The sequence below is a fragment of the Mesoplodon mirus genome (assembly GCF_964341445.2).
Source record: "Mesoplodon mirus genome assembly, chromosome: 1".
NCBI lineage: Eukaryota > Metazoa > Chordata > Mammalia > Artiodactyla > Ziphiidae > Mesoplodon > Mesoplodon mirus.
This window is the reverse complement of record NC_138976.1, coordinates 185,919,579-185,935,624: the sequence shown is the minus strand read 5'-3', so window position 1 is coordinate 185,935,624 and position 16,046 is coordinate 185,919,579.

Sequence of the window (16,046 nt, the reverse complement as noted above, 5' to 3'; positions counted from 1 at the left end):
AATTAAAACACTTGGTTATTCATTTTAATAAATATTTTACTTATACATATTTGAACTTTTGAAGATTCCAGCTTTCTTGTAAGTTTCTAAGGGTCAAGTCCTCTCCATTGTTGCTGGCCTAAGGTTTAGTTCACCATATAGCAATGTATATATTGACCTATGTTCCCCTCGACTTTCTGTGATTCCCTACATCTCACCTTTCTTTGCAGACAAGCCATTTGAAATACCCTTAACTTATTTCACAGCCAATAAGTCATTGAAATAATGTGTATTTTTAGAGAAATCTTCTTATATAATTAGGCAGAAAATCTCACCTGCCATAGTTTTCAAAACAGCATAATTTCACTCTTCTCAATGCTTAATCTGTTGTATTACACAACCTTTGATTATTTAGCTTTATCAATGACATGTACTTTAAAAATGTTTTAGACATCCTACCAGTCTTTGAAAACATCCTTGTTCCTTGTTTCAGTTCCAGTTTTATGTATATATTCTGCCTTGCACCTGATTATTCCAACAATTGATGGATGGCCTTGGGAATCTAATTCTGGTATTGATAGTCTTTACTGATTGTCTCCCCTCGTAGCTGATTTCTTCATTATTGTGTAAATTTAGATCATGAGCTCATGTTTAGCTAAACAGCTGACCTTGTAAGACGCTTAGGTGTGAACGCTCGTAAGCTTCCGCAGAAAGACGGCAAAGATTTATTTGTGTCCCTCCAATGAGTTGCCCACGAGGACACCGTTTTCTACAAGTGTTGGTCCAATACTCCCTCTAGAGGCAGGGGACTCCGACAGGGCTGATTGGCGGCCCCCGATCTGGGGCAGGGTCAGTGGGCAGCCTGTGGCCCGGGCTGGAGCCTCTTTGCATGTGTCCCTGGGACACATCTGCCTGCGAACTTCGGTCACCTGGCAGGAAGCTACGATGCCCAGACCTATGGTTAGCTGTGCAGCGAGGTGTACTGTGAGGACAGGTTCCACACACACTTCAAGTAAGAGGTCGGCCTGAGGGGAAAGGTGAGAGTTTGGGCAGCTGTTCAGACAAAGAAGGCGCCCTTTGGTCTGGGCCTAAATGCTTGTGACACCCCACTGGACCTGCCGTGCTCTGAGGGCCCTGCCCTGGGCCCCCTGCTCCCCTGCCCTTTGTTCAGTCACAGCAGAGATGGCCACACCCACTCCTTCAGTGAGGGCAGAGTTCCAACCACCCTCACCCCCGCCCCCTCTCCGCAGGTTACCATGGACTACAGAGGCTGCATCCTGAGGCCAGGGCGTTCCGAGAATGCCAAGGGCAGACATGATGACCTTAAATGATTTCCTCTTGTGTCAGGTTTGGTAAACTTTAGGAGCTAGGAAATGGTCCACTTACAGAAATGTTCAAATTTACTGGCATTTCATATATTCTCTGCTATAACATTGTCCTGAATCTTTCTGTATATTCTTTACTTATGTTTTTGTTTTCCTTAATCAAAGTGTGTCTTTTCAATCTTTTCAAAGAAGATTCTTTGGACTTACTAAATCACCTGAATTTTACACGTTTTCTGTTGTATTAAGTTCTGCTCATATCTTTATTTATCTTTTTTCTATGTTCTCAGGGTTTATTGTTTTGATCTTCTGATGTCAATTAAAACACTTGGTTATTCATTTTAATAAATATTTTACTTATAAAGATTTGAACTTTTGAAGATTCCAGCTTACTTGTAAGTTTCTAAGGGTCAGGTCCTCTCCATTGTTGCTGGCCTAAGGTTTAGTTCACCATATAGCAATGTATATATTGACCTATTTTCCCCTCGACTTTCTGTGATTCCCTACATCTCACCTTTCTTTGCAGACAAGCCATTTGAAATACCCTTAACTTATTTCACAGCCAATAAGTCATTGAAATAATGTGTATTTTTAGAGAAATCTTCTTATATAATTAGGCAGAAAATCTCACCTGCCATAGTTTTCAAAACGCATAATTTCACTCTTCTCAATGCTTAATCTGTTGTATTACACAACCTTTGAGTATTTAGCTTTATCAATGACATGTCCTTTAAAAATGTTTTAGAGATCCTACCAGTCTTTGAAAACATCCTTGTTCCTTGTTTCAGTTCCAGTTTTATGTATATATTCTGCCTTGCACCTGATTATTCCAACAATTGATGGATGGCCTTGGGAATCTAATTCTGGTATTGATAGTCTTTACTGATTGTCTCCCCTCGTAGCTGATTTCTTCATTATTGTGTAAATTTAGATCATGAGCTCATGTTTAGCTAAACAGCTGACCTTGTAAGACGCTTAGGTGTGAACGCTCGTAAGCTTCCGCAGAAAGACGGCAAAGATTTATTTGTGTCCCTCCAATGAGTTGCCCACGAGGACACCGTTTTCTACAAGTGTTGGTCCAATACTCCCTCTAGAGGAAGGGGACTCCGACAGGGCTGATTGGCGGCCCCCGATCTGGGGCAGGGGCAGTGGGCAGCCTGTGGCCCGGGCAGGAGCCTCTTTGCATGTGTCCCTGGGACACATCTGCCTGCGAACTTCGGTCACCTGGCAGGAAGCTACGATGCCCAGACCTATGGTTAGCTGTGCAGCGAGGTGTACTGTGAGGACAGGTTCCACACACACTTCAAGTAAGAGGTCGGCCTGAGTGGAAAGGTGAGAGTTTGGGCAGCTGTGCAGACAAAGAAGGCGCCCTTTGGCCTGGGCCTAAATGTTTGTGACACCCCACTGGACCTGCCATGCTCTGAGGGCCCTTCCCTGGGCCCCCTGCTCCCCTGCCCTTTGTTCAGTCACAGCAGAGATGGCCACACCCACTCCTTCAGTGAGGCCAGAGTTCCAACCACCCTCAGCCCAGCCCCCTCTCCGCAGGTTACCATGGACTACAGAGGCTGCATCCTGAGGCCAGGGCGTTCCGAGAATGCCAAGGGCAGACATGATGACCTTAAATGATTTCCTCTTGTGTCAGGTTTGGTAAACTTTAGGAGCTAGGAAATGGTCCACTTTACAGAAATGTTCAAATTTACTGGCATTTCATATATTCTCTGCTATAACATTGTCCTGATTCTTTCTGTATATTCTATACTTATGTTTTTGTTTTCCTTAATCAAAGTGTGTCTTTTCAATCTTTTCAAAGAAGATTCTTTGGACTTACTAAATCACCTGAATTTTATACGTTTTCTGTTGTATTAAGTTCTGCTCATATCTTTATTTATCTTTTTTCTATGTTCTCAGGGTTTATTGTTTTGATCTTCTGATGTCAATTAAAACACTTGGTTATTCATTTTAATAAATATTTTACTTATAAAGATTTGAACTTTTGAAGATTCCAGCTTACTTGTAAGTTTCTAAGAGTCAGGTCCTCTCCATTGTTGCTGGCCTAAGGTTTAGTTCACCATATAGCAATGTATATATTGACCTATTTTCCCCTCGACTTTCTGTGAATCCCTACATCTCACCTTTCTTTGCAGACAAGCCATTTGAAATACCCTTAAATTATTTCACAGCCAATAAGTCATTGAAATAATGTGTATTTTTAGAGAAATCTTCTTATATAATTAGGCAGAAAATCTCACCTGCCATAGTTTTCAAAATAGCATAATTTCACTCTTCTCAATGCTTAATCTGTTGTATTACACAACCTTTGAGTATTTAGCTTTATCAATGACATGTACTTTAAAAATGTTTTAGAGATCCTACCAGTCTTTGAAAACATCCTTGTTCCTTGTTTCAGTTCCAGTTTTATGTATATATTCTGCCTTGCACCTGATTATTCCAACAATTGCTGGATGGCCTAGGGAATCTAATTCTGGTATTGATAGTCTTTACTGATTTTCTCCCCTCGTAGCTGATTTCTTCATTATTGTGTAAATTTAGATCATGAGCTCATGTTTAGCTAAACAGCTGACCTTGTAAGACGCTTAGGTGTGAACGCTCATAAGCTTCCGCAGAAAGACGGCAAAGATTTATTTGTGTCCCTCCAATGAGTTGCCCACGAGGACACCGTTTTCTACAAGTGTTGGTCCAATACACCCTCTAGAGGAAGGGGACTCCGACAGGGCTGATTGGTGGCCCCCGATCTGGGGCAGGGGCAGTGGGCAGCCTGTGGCCCGGGCAGGAGCCTCTTTGCATGTGTCCCTGGGACACATCTGCCTGCGAACTTCGGTCACCTGGCAGGAAGCTACGATGCCCAGACCTATGGTTAGCTGTGCAGTGAGGTGTACTGTGAGGACAGGTTCCACACACACTTCAAGTAAGAGGTCGGCCTGAGTGGAAAGGTGAGAGTTTGGGCAGCTGTGCAGACAAAGAAGGCGCCCTTTGGCCTGGGCCTAAATGCTTGTGACACCCCACTGGACCTGCCATGCTCTGACGGCCCTGCACTGGGCCCCCTGCTCCCCTGCCCTTTCTTCAGTCACAGCAGAGATGGTCACACCCACTCCTTCAGTGAGGCCAGAGTTCCAACCACCCTCAGCCCAGCCCCCTCTCCGCAGGTTACCATGGACTACAGAGGCTGCATCCTGAGGCCAGGGCGTTCCTAGAATGCCAAGGGCAGACATGATGACCTTAAATGATTTCCTCTTGTGTCAGGTTTGGTAAACTTTAGGAGCTAGGAAATGTTCCACTTTACAGAAATGTTCAAATTTACTGGCATTTCATATATTCTCTGCTACAACATTGTCCTGATTCTTTCTGTATATTCTATACTTATGTTTTTGTTTTCCTTAATCAAAGTGTGTCTTTTCAATCTTTTCAAAGAAGATTCTTTGGACTTACTAAATCACCTCAATTTTATACGTTTTCTGTTGTATTAAGTTCTGCTCATATCTTTATTTATCTTTTTTCTATGTTCTCAGGGTTTATTGTTTTGATCTTCTGATGTCAATTAAAACACTTGGTTATTCATTTTAATAAATATTTTACTTATAAAGATTTGAACTTTTGAAGATTCCAGCTTACTTGTAAGTTTCTAAGAGTCAGGTCCTCTCCATTGTTGCTGGCCTAAGGTTTAGTTCACCATATAGCAATGTATATATTGACCTATTTTCCCCTCGACTTTCTGTGATTCCCTACATCTCACCTTTCTTTGCAGACAAGCCATTTGAAATACCCTTAAATTATTTCACAGCCAATAAGTCATTGAAATAATGTGTATTTTTAGAGAAATCTTCTTATATAATTAGGCAGAAAATCTCACCTGCCATAGTTTTCAAAACAGCATAATTTCACTCTTCTCAATGCTTAATCTGTTGTATTACACAACCTTTGAGTATTTAGCTTTATCAATGACATGTACTTTAAAAATGTTTTAGAGATCCTACCAGTCTTTGAAAACATCCTTGTTCCTTGTTTCAGTTCCAGTTTTATGTATATATTCTGCCTTGCACCTGATTATTCCAACAATTGCTGGATGGCCTAGGGAATCTAATTCTGGTATTGATAGTCTTTACTGATTGTCTCCCCTCGTAGCTGATTTCTTCATTATTGTGTAAATTTGGATCATGAGCTCATGTTTAGCTAAACAGCTGACCTTGTAAGACGCTTAGGTGTGAACACTCGTAAGCTTCCGCAGAAAGACGGCAAAGATTTATTTGTGTCCCTCCAATGAGTTGCCCACGAGGACACCGTTTTCTACAAGTGTTGGTCCAATACACCCTCTAGAGGAAGGAGACTCCGACAGGGCTTATTGGCGGCCCCCGATCTGGGGCAGGGGCAGTGGGCAGCCTGTGGCCCGGGCAGGAGCCTCTTTGCATGTGTCCCTGGGACACATCTGCCTGCGAACTTCGGTCACCTGGCAGGAAGCTACGATGCCCAGACCTATGGTTAGCTGTGCAGCGAGGTGTACTGTGAGGACAGGTTCCACACACACTTCAAGTAAGAGGTCGGCCTGAGTGGAAAGGTGAGAGTTTGGGCAGCTGTGCAGACAAAGAAGGCGCCCTTTGGCCTGGGCCTAAATGCTTGTGACACCCCACTGGACCTGCCGTGCTCTGAGGGCCCTGCACTGGGCCCCCTGCTCAACTGCCCTTTGTTCAGTCACAGCAGAGATGGCCACACCCACTCCTTCAGTGAGGGCAGAGTTCCAGACACCCTCAGCCCCGCCCCCTCTCCGCAGGTTACCATGGACTACAGAGGCTGCATCCTGAGGCCAGGGCGTTCTGAGAATGCTAAGGGCAGACATGATGACCTTAAATGATTTCCTCTTGTGTCAGGTTTGGTAAACTTTAGGAGCTAGGAAATGCTCCACTTTACAGAAATGTTCAAATTTACTGGCATTTCATATATTCTCTGCTATAACATTGTCCTGATTCTTTCTGTATATTCTTTACTTATGTTTTTGTTTTCCTTAATCAAAGTGTGTCTTTTCAATCTTTTCAAAGAAGATTCTTTGGACTTACTAAATCACGTGAATTTTATACGTTTTCTGTTGTATTAAGTTCTGCTCATATCTTTATTTATCTTTTTTTCTATGTTCTCAGAGTTTATTGTTTTGATCTTCTGATGTCAATTAAAACACTTGGTTATTCATTTTAATAAATATTTTACTTATAAAGATTTGAACTTTTGAAGATTCCAGCTTACTTGTAAGTTTCTAAGGGTCAGGTCCTCTCCATTGTTGCTGGCCTAATGTTTAGTTCACCATATAGCAATGTATATATTGACCTATTTTCCCCTCGACTTTCTGTGATTCCCTACATCTCACCTTTCTTTGCAGACAAGCCTTTTGAAATACCCTTAAATTATTTCACAGCCAATAAGTCATTGAAATAATGTGTATTTTTAGAGAAATCTTCTTATATAATTAGGCAGAAAATCTCACCTGCCATAGTTTTCGAAACAGCATAATTTCACTCTTCTCAATGCTTAATCTGTTGTATTACACAACCTTTGAGTATTTAGCTTTATCAATGACATGTACTTTAAAAATGTTTTAGAGATCCTACCAGTCTTTGAAAACATCCTTGTTCCTTGTTTCAGTTCCAGTTTTATGTATATATTCTGCCTTGCACCTGATTATTCCAACAATTGATGGATGGCCTTGGGAATCTAATTCTGGTATTGATAGTCTTTACTGATTGTCTCCCCTCGTAGCTGATTTCTTCATTATTTTGTAAATTTAGATCATGAGCTCATGATTAGCTAAACAGCTGACCTTGTAAGACGCTTAGGTGTGAACGCTCGTAAGCTTCCGCAGAAAGACGGCAAAGATTTATAACTGTCCCTCCAATGAGTTGCCCACGAGGACACCGTTTTCTACAAGTGTTGGTCCAATACTCCCTCTAGTGGAAGGGGACTCTGACAGGGCTGATTGGCGGCCCACGATCTGGGGCAGGGGCAGTGGGCAGCCTGTGGCCCGGGCAGGAGCCTCTTTGCATGTGTCCCTGGGACACATCTGCCTGCGAAATTCGGTCACCTGGCAGGGAGCTACGATGCCCAGACCTATGGTTAGCTGTGCAGCGAGGTGTACTGTGAGGACAGGTTCCACACACACTTCAAGTAAGAGGTCGGCCTGAGTGGAAAGGTGAGAGTTTGGGCAGCTGTGCAGACAAAGAAGGCGCCCTTTGGCCTGGGCCTAAATGCTTGTGACACCCCACTGGACCTGCCGTGCTCTGAGGGCCCTGCCCTGGGCCCCCTGCTCCCCTGCCATTTGTTCAGTCACAGCAGAGATGGCCACACCCACTCCTTCAGTGAGGGCAGAGTTCCAACCACCCTCAGCCCCGCCCCCTCTCCACAGGTTACCATGGACTACAGAGGCTGCATCCTGAGGCCAGGGCGTTCCAAAAATGCCAAGGGCAGACATGATGACCTTAAATGATTTCCTCTTGTGTCAGGTTTGGTAAACTTTAGGAGCTAGGAAATGGTCCACTTTACAGAAATGTTCAAATTTACTGGCATTTCTTATATTCTCTGCTATAACATTGTCCTGATTCTTTCTGTATATTCTATACTTATGTTTTTGTTTTCCTTAATCAAAGTGTGTCTTTTCAATCTTTTCAAAGAAGATTCTTTGGACTTACTAAATCACCTGAATTTTATACGTTTTCTGTTGTATTAAGTTCTGCTCATATCTTTATTTATCTTTTTTCTATGTTCTCAGGGTTTATTGTTTTGATCTTCTGATGTCAATTAAAACACTTGGTTATTCATTTTAATAAATATTTTACTTATAAAGATTTGAACTTTTGAAGATTCCAGCTTACTTGTAAGTTTCTAAGGGTCAGGTCCTCTCCATTGTTGCTGGCCTAAGGTTTAGTTCACCATATAGCAATGTATATATTGACCTATTTTCCCCTCGACTTTCTGTGATTCCCTACATCTCAACTTTCTTTGCAGACAAGCCATTTGAAATACCCTTAACTTATTTCACAGCCAATAAGTCATTGAAATAATGTGTATTTTTAGAGAAATCTTCTTATATAATTAGGCAGAAAATCTCACCTGCCATAGTTTTCAAAACAGCATAATTTCACTCTTCTCAATGCTTAATCTGTTGTATTACACAACCTTTGAGTATTTAGCTTTATCAATGACATGTACTTTAAAAATGTTTTAGAGATCCTACCAGTCTTTGAAAACATCCTTGTTCCTTGTTTCAGTTCCAGTTTTATGTATATATTCTGCCTTGCACCTGATTATTCCAACAATTGATGGATGGCCTTGGGAATCTAATTCTGGTATTGATAGTCTTTACTGATTGTCTCCCCTCGTAGCTGATTTTTTCATTATTGTGTAAATTTAGATCATGAGCTCATGTTTAGCTAAACAGCTGACCTTGTAAGACGCTTAGGTGTGAACGCTCGTAAGCTTCAGGAGAATTTCGGCAAAATTTATTTGTGTCCCTCCAATGAGTTGCCCACGAGGACACCGTTTTCTACAAGTGTTGGTCCAATACTCCCTCTAAAGGAAGGGGATTCCGACAGGGCTGATTGGCGGCCCCCGATCTGGGGCAGGGGCAGTGGGCAGCCTGTGGCCCGGTCTGGAACCTCTTTGCATGTGTCCCTGGGACACATCTGCCTGCGAACTTCGGTCACCTGGCAGGAAGCTACGATGCCCAGACCTATGGTTAGCTGTGCAGCGAGGTGTACTGTGAGGACAGGTTCCACACACACTTCAAGTAAGAGGTCGGCCTGAGTGGAAAGGTGAGAGTTTGGGCAGCTGTGCAGACAAAGAAGGCGCCCTTTGGCCTGGGCCTAAATGCTTGTGACACCCCACTGGACCTGCCGTGCTCTGAGGGCCCTGCCCTGGGCCCCCTGCTCCCCTGCCATTTGTTCAGTCACAGCAGAGATGGCCACACCCACTCCTTCAGTGAGGGCAGAGTTCCAACCACCCTCAGCCCCGCCCCCTCTCCACAGGTTACCATGGACTACAGAGGCTGCATCCTGAGGCCAGGGCGTTCCGACAATGCCAAGGGCAGACATGATGACCTTAAATGATTTCCTCTTGTGTCAGGTTTGGTAAACTTTAGGAGCTAGGAAATGGTCCACTTTACAGAAATGTTCAAATTTACTGGCATTTCTTATATTCTCTGCTATAACATTGTCCTGATTCTTTCTGTATATTCTATACTTATGTTTTTGTTTTCCTTAATCAAAGTGTGTCTTTTCAATCTTTTCAAAGAAGATTCTTTGGACTTACTAAATCACCTCAATTTTATACGTTTTCTGTTGTATTAAGTTCTGCTCATATCTTTATTTATCTTTTTTCTATGTTCTCAGGGTTTATTGTTTTGATCTTCTGATGTCAATTAAAACACTTGGTTATTCATTTTAATAAATATTTTACTTATAAAGATTTGAACTTTTGAAGATTCCAGCTTACTTGTAAGTTTCTAAGGGTCAGGTCCTCTCCATTGTTGCTGGCCTAAGGTTTAGTTCACCATATAGCAATGTATATATTGACCTATTTTCCCCTCGACTTTCTGTGATTCCCTACATCTCACCTTTCTTTGCAGACAAGCCATTTGAAATACCCTTAACTTATTTCACAGCCAATAAGTCATTGAAATAATGTGTATTTTTAGAGAAATCTTCTTATATAATTAGGCAGAAAATCTCACCTGCCATAGTTTTCAAAACAGCATAATTTCACTCTTCTCAATGCTTAATCTGTTGTATTACACAACCTTTGAGTATTTAGCTTTATCAATGACATGTACTTTAAAAATGTTTTAGAGAACCTACCAGTCTTTGAAAACATCCTTGTTCCTTGTTTCAGTTCCAGTTTTATGTATATATTCTGCCTTGCACCTGATTATTCCAACAATTGATGGATGGCCTTGGGAATCTAATTCTGGTATTGATAGTCTTTACTGATTGTCTCCCCTCGTAGCTGATTTTTTCATTATTGTGTAAATTTAGATCATGAGCTCATGTTTAGCTAAACAGCTGACCTTGTAAGACGCTTAGGTGTGAACGCTCCTAAGCTTCAGGAGAATTTCGGCAAAATTTATTTGTGTCCCTCCAATGAGTTGCCCACGAGGACACCGTTTTCTACAAGTGTTGGTCCAATACTCCCTCTAAAGGAAGGGGATTCCGACAGGGCTGATTGGCGGCCCCCGATCTGGGGCAGGGGCAGTGGGCAGCCTGTGGCCCGGTCTGGAGCCTCTTTGCATGTGTCCCTGGGACACATCTGCCTGCGAACTTCGGTCACCTGGCAGGAAGCTACGATGCCCAGACCTATGGTTAGCTGTGCAGCGAGGTGTACTGTGAGGACAGGTTCCACACACACTTCAAGTAAGAGGTCGGCCTGAGTGGAAAGGTGAGAGTTTGGGCAGCTGTGCAGACAAAGAAGGCACACTTTGGCCTGGGCCTAAATGCTTGTGACACCCCACTGGACCTGCCGTGCTCTGAGGGCCCTGCCCTGGGCCCCCTGCTCCCCTTCCCTTTGTTCAGTCACAGCAGAGATGGCCACACCCACTCCGTCAGTGAGGGCAGTGTTCCAACCAACCTCAGCCCCGCCCACGCTCCGCAGTTTACCATGGACTACAGAGGCTGCATCCTGAGACCAGGGCGTTCCGAGAATGCCAAGGGCAGACATGATGACCTTAAATGATTTCCTCTTGTGTCAGGTTTGGTAAACTTTAGGAGCTAGGAAATGGTCCACTTTACAGAAATGTTCAAATTTACTGGCATTTCATATATTCTCTGCTATAACATTGTCCTGATTCTTTCTGTATATTCTTTACTTATGTTTTTGTTTTCCTTAATCAAAGTGTGTCTTTTCAATCTTTTCAAAGAAGATTCTTTGGACTTACTAAATCACCTCAATTTTATACGTTTTCTGTTGTATTAAGTTCTGCTCATATCTTTATTTATCTTTTTTCTATGTTCTCAGGGTTTATTGTTTTGATCTTCTGATGTCAATTAAAACACTTGGTTATTCATTTTAATAAATATTTTACTTATATAGATTTGAACTTTTGAAGATTCCAGCTTACTTGTAAGTTTCTAAGGGTCAGGTCCTCTCCATTGTTGCTGGCCTAAGGTCTAGTTCACCATATAGCAATGTATATATTGACCTATTTTCCCCTCGACTTTCTGTGATTCCCTACATCTCACCTTTCTTTGCAGACAAGCCATTTGAAATACCCTTAACTTATTTCACAGCCAATAAGTCATTGAAATAATGTGTATTTTTAGAGAAATCTTCTTATATAATTAGGCAGAAAATCTCACCTGCCATAGTTTTCAAAACAGCATAATTTCACTCTTCTCGATGCTTAATCTGTTGTATTACACAACCTTTGAGTATTTAGCTTTATCAATGACATGTACTTTAAAAATGTTTTAGAGATCCTACCAGTCTTTGAAAACATCCTTGTTCCTTGTTTCAGTTCCAGTTTTATGTATATATTCTGCCTTGCACCTGATTATCCCAACAATTGATGGATGGCCTTGGGAATCTAATTCTGGTATTGATAGTCTTTACTGATTGTCTCCCCTCGTAGCTGATTTTTTCATTATTGTGTAAATTTAGATCATGAGCTCATGTTTAGCTAAACAGCTGACCTTGTAAGACGCTTAGGTGTGAACGCTCGTAAGCTTCCGCAGAAAGACGGCAAAGATTTATTGGTGTCCCTCCAATGAGTTGCCCACGAGGACACCGTTTTCTACAAGTGTTGGTCCAATACTCCCTCTAGGGGAAGGGGACTCCGACAGGGCTGATTGGCGGCCCCCGATCTGGGGCAGGGGCAGTGGGCAGCCTGTGGCCCGGTCTGGAGCCTCTTTGCATGTGTCCCTGGGACACATCTGCCTGCGAACTTCGGTCACCTGGCAGGAAACTACGATGCCCAGAACTATGGTTAGCTGTGCAGCGAGGTGTACTGTGAGGACAGGTTCCACACATACTTCAAGTAAGAGGTCGGCCTGAGTGGAAAGGTGAGAGTTTGGGCAGCTGTGCAGACAAAGAAGGCGCCCTTTGGCCTGGGCCTAAATGCTTGTGACACCCCACTGGACCTGCCGTGCTCTGAGGGCCCTGCCCTGGGCCCCCTGCTCCCCTGCCCTTTGTTCAGTCACAGCAGAGATGGCCACACCCACTCCTTCAGTGAGGGCAGAGTTCCAACCACCCTCAGCCCTGCCCCCTCTCCACAGGTTACCATGGACTACAGAGGCTGCATCCTGAGGCCAGGGCGTTCCGACAATGCCAAGGGCAGACATGATGACCTTAAATGATTTCCTCTTGTGTCAGGTTTGGTATACTTTAGGAGCTAGGAAATGGTCCACTTTACAGAAATGTTCAAATTTACTGGCATTTCTTATATTCTCTGCTATAACATTGTCCTGATTCTTTCTGTATATTCTATACTTATGTTTTTGTTTTCCTTAATCAAAGTGTGTCTTTTCAATCTTTTCAAAGAAGATTCTTTGGACTTACTAAATCACCTGAATTTTATACGTTTTCTGTTGTATTAAGTTCTGCTCATATCTTTATTTATCTTTTTTCTATGTTCTCAGGGTTTATTGTTTTGATCTTCTGATGTCAATTAAAACACTTGGTTATTCATTTTAATAAATATTTTACTTATAAAGATTTGAACTTTTGAAGATTCCAGCTTACTTGTAAGTTTCTAACGGTCAGGTCCTCTCCATTGTTGCTGGCCTAAGGTTTAGTTCACCATATAGCAATGAATATATTGACCTATTTTCCCCTCGACTTTCTGTGATTCCCTATATCTAAACTTTCTTTGCAGACAAGCCATTTGAAATACCCTTAACTTATTTCACAGCCAATAAGTCATTGAAATAATGTGTATTTTTAGAGAAATCTTCTTATATAATTAGGCAGAAAATCTCACCTGCCATAGTTTTCAAAACAGCATAATTTCACTCTTCTCGATGCTTAATCTGTTGTATTACACAACCTTTGAGTATTTAGCTTTATCAATGACATGTACTTTAAAAATGTTTTAGAGATCCTACCAGTCTTTGAAAACATCCTTGTTCCTTGTTTCAGTTCCAGTTTTATGTATATATTCTGCCTTGCACCTGATTATCCCAACAATTGATGGATGGCCTTGGGAATCTAATTCTGGTATTGATAGTCTTTACTGATTGTCTCCCCTCGTAGCTGATTTTTTCATTATTGTGTAAATTTAGATCATGAGCTCATGTTTAGCTAAACAGCTGACCTTGTAAGACGCTTAGGTGTGAACGCTCGTAAGCTTCCGCAGAAAGACGGCAAAGATTTATTTGTGTCCCTCCAATGAGTTGCCCACGAGGACACCGTTTTCTACAAGTGTTGGTCCAATACTCCCTCTAAAGGAAGGGGATTCCGACAGGGCTGATTGGCGGCCCCCGATCTGGGGCAGGGGCAGTGGGCAGCCTGTGGCCCGGTCTGGAGCCTCTTTGCATGTGTCCCTGGGACATATCTGCCTGCGAACTTCGGTCACCTGGCAGGAAGCTACGATGCCCAGACCTATGGTTAGCTGTGCAGCGAGGTGTACTGTGAGGACAGGTTCCACACACACTTCAAGTAAGAGGTCGGCCTGAGTGGAAAGGTGAGAGTTTGGGCAGCTGTGCAGACAAAGAAGGCACACTTTGTCCTGGGCCTAAATCCTTGTGACACCCCACTGGACCTGCCGTGCTCTGAGGGCCCTGCCCTGGGCCCCCTGCTCCCCTGCCCTTTGTTCAGTCACAGCAGAGATGGCCACACCCACTCCTTCAGTGAGGGCAGAGTTCCAACCACCCTCAGCCCCGCCCCCTCTCCACAGGTTACCATGGACTACAGAGGCTGCATCCTGAGTCCAGGGCGTTCCGACCATGCCAAGGGCAGACATGATGACCTTAAATGATTTCCTCTTGTGTCAGGTTTGGTAAACTTTAGGAGCTAGGAAATGGTCCACTTTACAGAAATGTTCAAATTTACTGGCATTTCTTATATTCTCTGCTATAACATTGTCCTGATTCTTTCTGTATATTCTATACTTATGTTTTTGTTTTCCTTAATCAAAGTGTGTCTTTTCAATCTTTTCAAAGAAGATTCTTTGGACTTACTAAATCACCTGAATTTTATACGTTTTCTGTTGTATTAAGTTCTGCTCATATCTTTATTTATCTTTTTTCTATGTTCTCAGGGTTTATTGTTTTGATCTTCTGATGTCAATTAAAACACTTGGTTATTCATTTTAATAAATATTTTACTTATAAAGATTTGAACTTTTGAAGATTCCAGCTTACTTGTAAGTTTCTAAGGGTCAGGTCCTCTCCATTGTTGCTGGCCTAAGGTTTAGTTCACCATATAGCAATGTATATATTGACCTATTTTCCCCTCGACTTTCTGTGATTCCCTACATCTCACCTTTCTTTGCAGACAAGCCATTTGAAATACCCTTAACTTAGTTCACAGCCAATAAGTCATTGAAATAATGTGTATTTTTAGAGAAATCTTCTTCTATAATTAGGCAGAAAATCTCACCTGCCATAGTTTTCAAAACAGCATAATTTCACTCTTCTCAATGCTTAATCTGTTGTATTACACAACCTTTGAGTATTTAGCTTTATCAATGACATGTCCTTTAAAAATGTTTTAGAGATCCTACCAGTCTTTGAAAACATCCTTGTTCCTTGTTTCAGTTCCAGTTTTATGTATATATTCTGCCTTGCACCTGATTATTCCAACAATTGCTGGATGGCCTTGGGAATCTAATTCTGGTATTGATAGTCTTTACTGATTGTCTCCCCTCGTAGCTGATTTCTTCATTATTGTGTAAATTTAGATCATGAGCTCATGTTTAGCTAAACAGCTGACCTTGTAAGACGCTTAGGTGTGAACGCTCGTAAGCTTCAGGAGAAAGTCGGCAAAATTTATTTGTGTCCCTCCAATGAGTTGCCCACGAGGACACCGTTTTCTACAAGTGTTGGTCCAATACTCCCTCTAAAGGAAGGGGATTCCGACAGGGCTGATTGGCGGCCCCCGATCTGGGGCAGGGGCAGTGGGCAGCCTTTGGCCCGGTCTGGAGCCTCTTTTCATGTGTCCCTGGGACACATCTGCCTGCGAACTTCGGTCACCTGGCAGGAAGCTACGATGCCCAGACCTATGGTTAGCTGTGCAGCGAGGTGTACTGTGAGGACAGGTTCCACACACACTTCAAGTAAGAGGTCGGCCTGAGTGGAAAGGTGAGAGTTTGGGCAGCTGTGCAGACAAAGAAGGCACACTTTGTCCTGGGCCTAAATGCTTGTGACACCCCACTGGACCTGCCGTGCTCTGAGGGCCCTGCCCTGGGCCCCCTGTTCCCCTGCCCTTTGTTCAGTCACAGCAGAGATGGCCACACCCACTCCTTCAGTGAGGGCAGAGTTCCAACCACCCTCAGCCCCGCCCCCTCTCCACAGGTTACCATGGACTACAGAGGCTGCATCCTGAGTCCAGGGCGTTCCGACCATGCCAACGGCAGACATGATGACCTTAAATGATTTCCTCTTGTGTCAGGTTTGGTAAACTTTAGGAGCTAGGAAATGGTCCACTTTACAGAAATGTTCAAATTTACTGGCATTTCTTATATTCTCTGCTGTAACATTGTCCTGATTCTTTCTGTATATTCTATACTTATGTTTTTGTTTTCCTTAATCAAAGTGTGTCTTT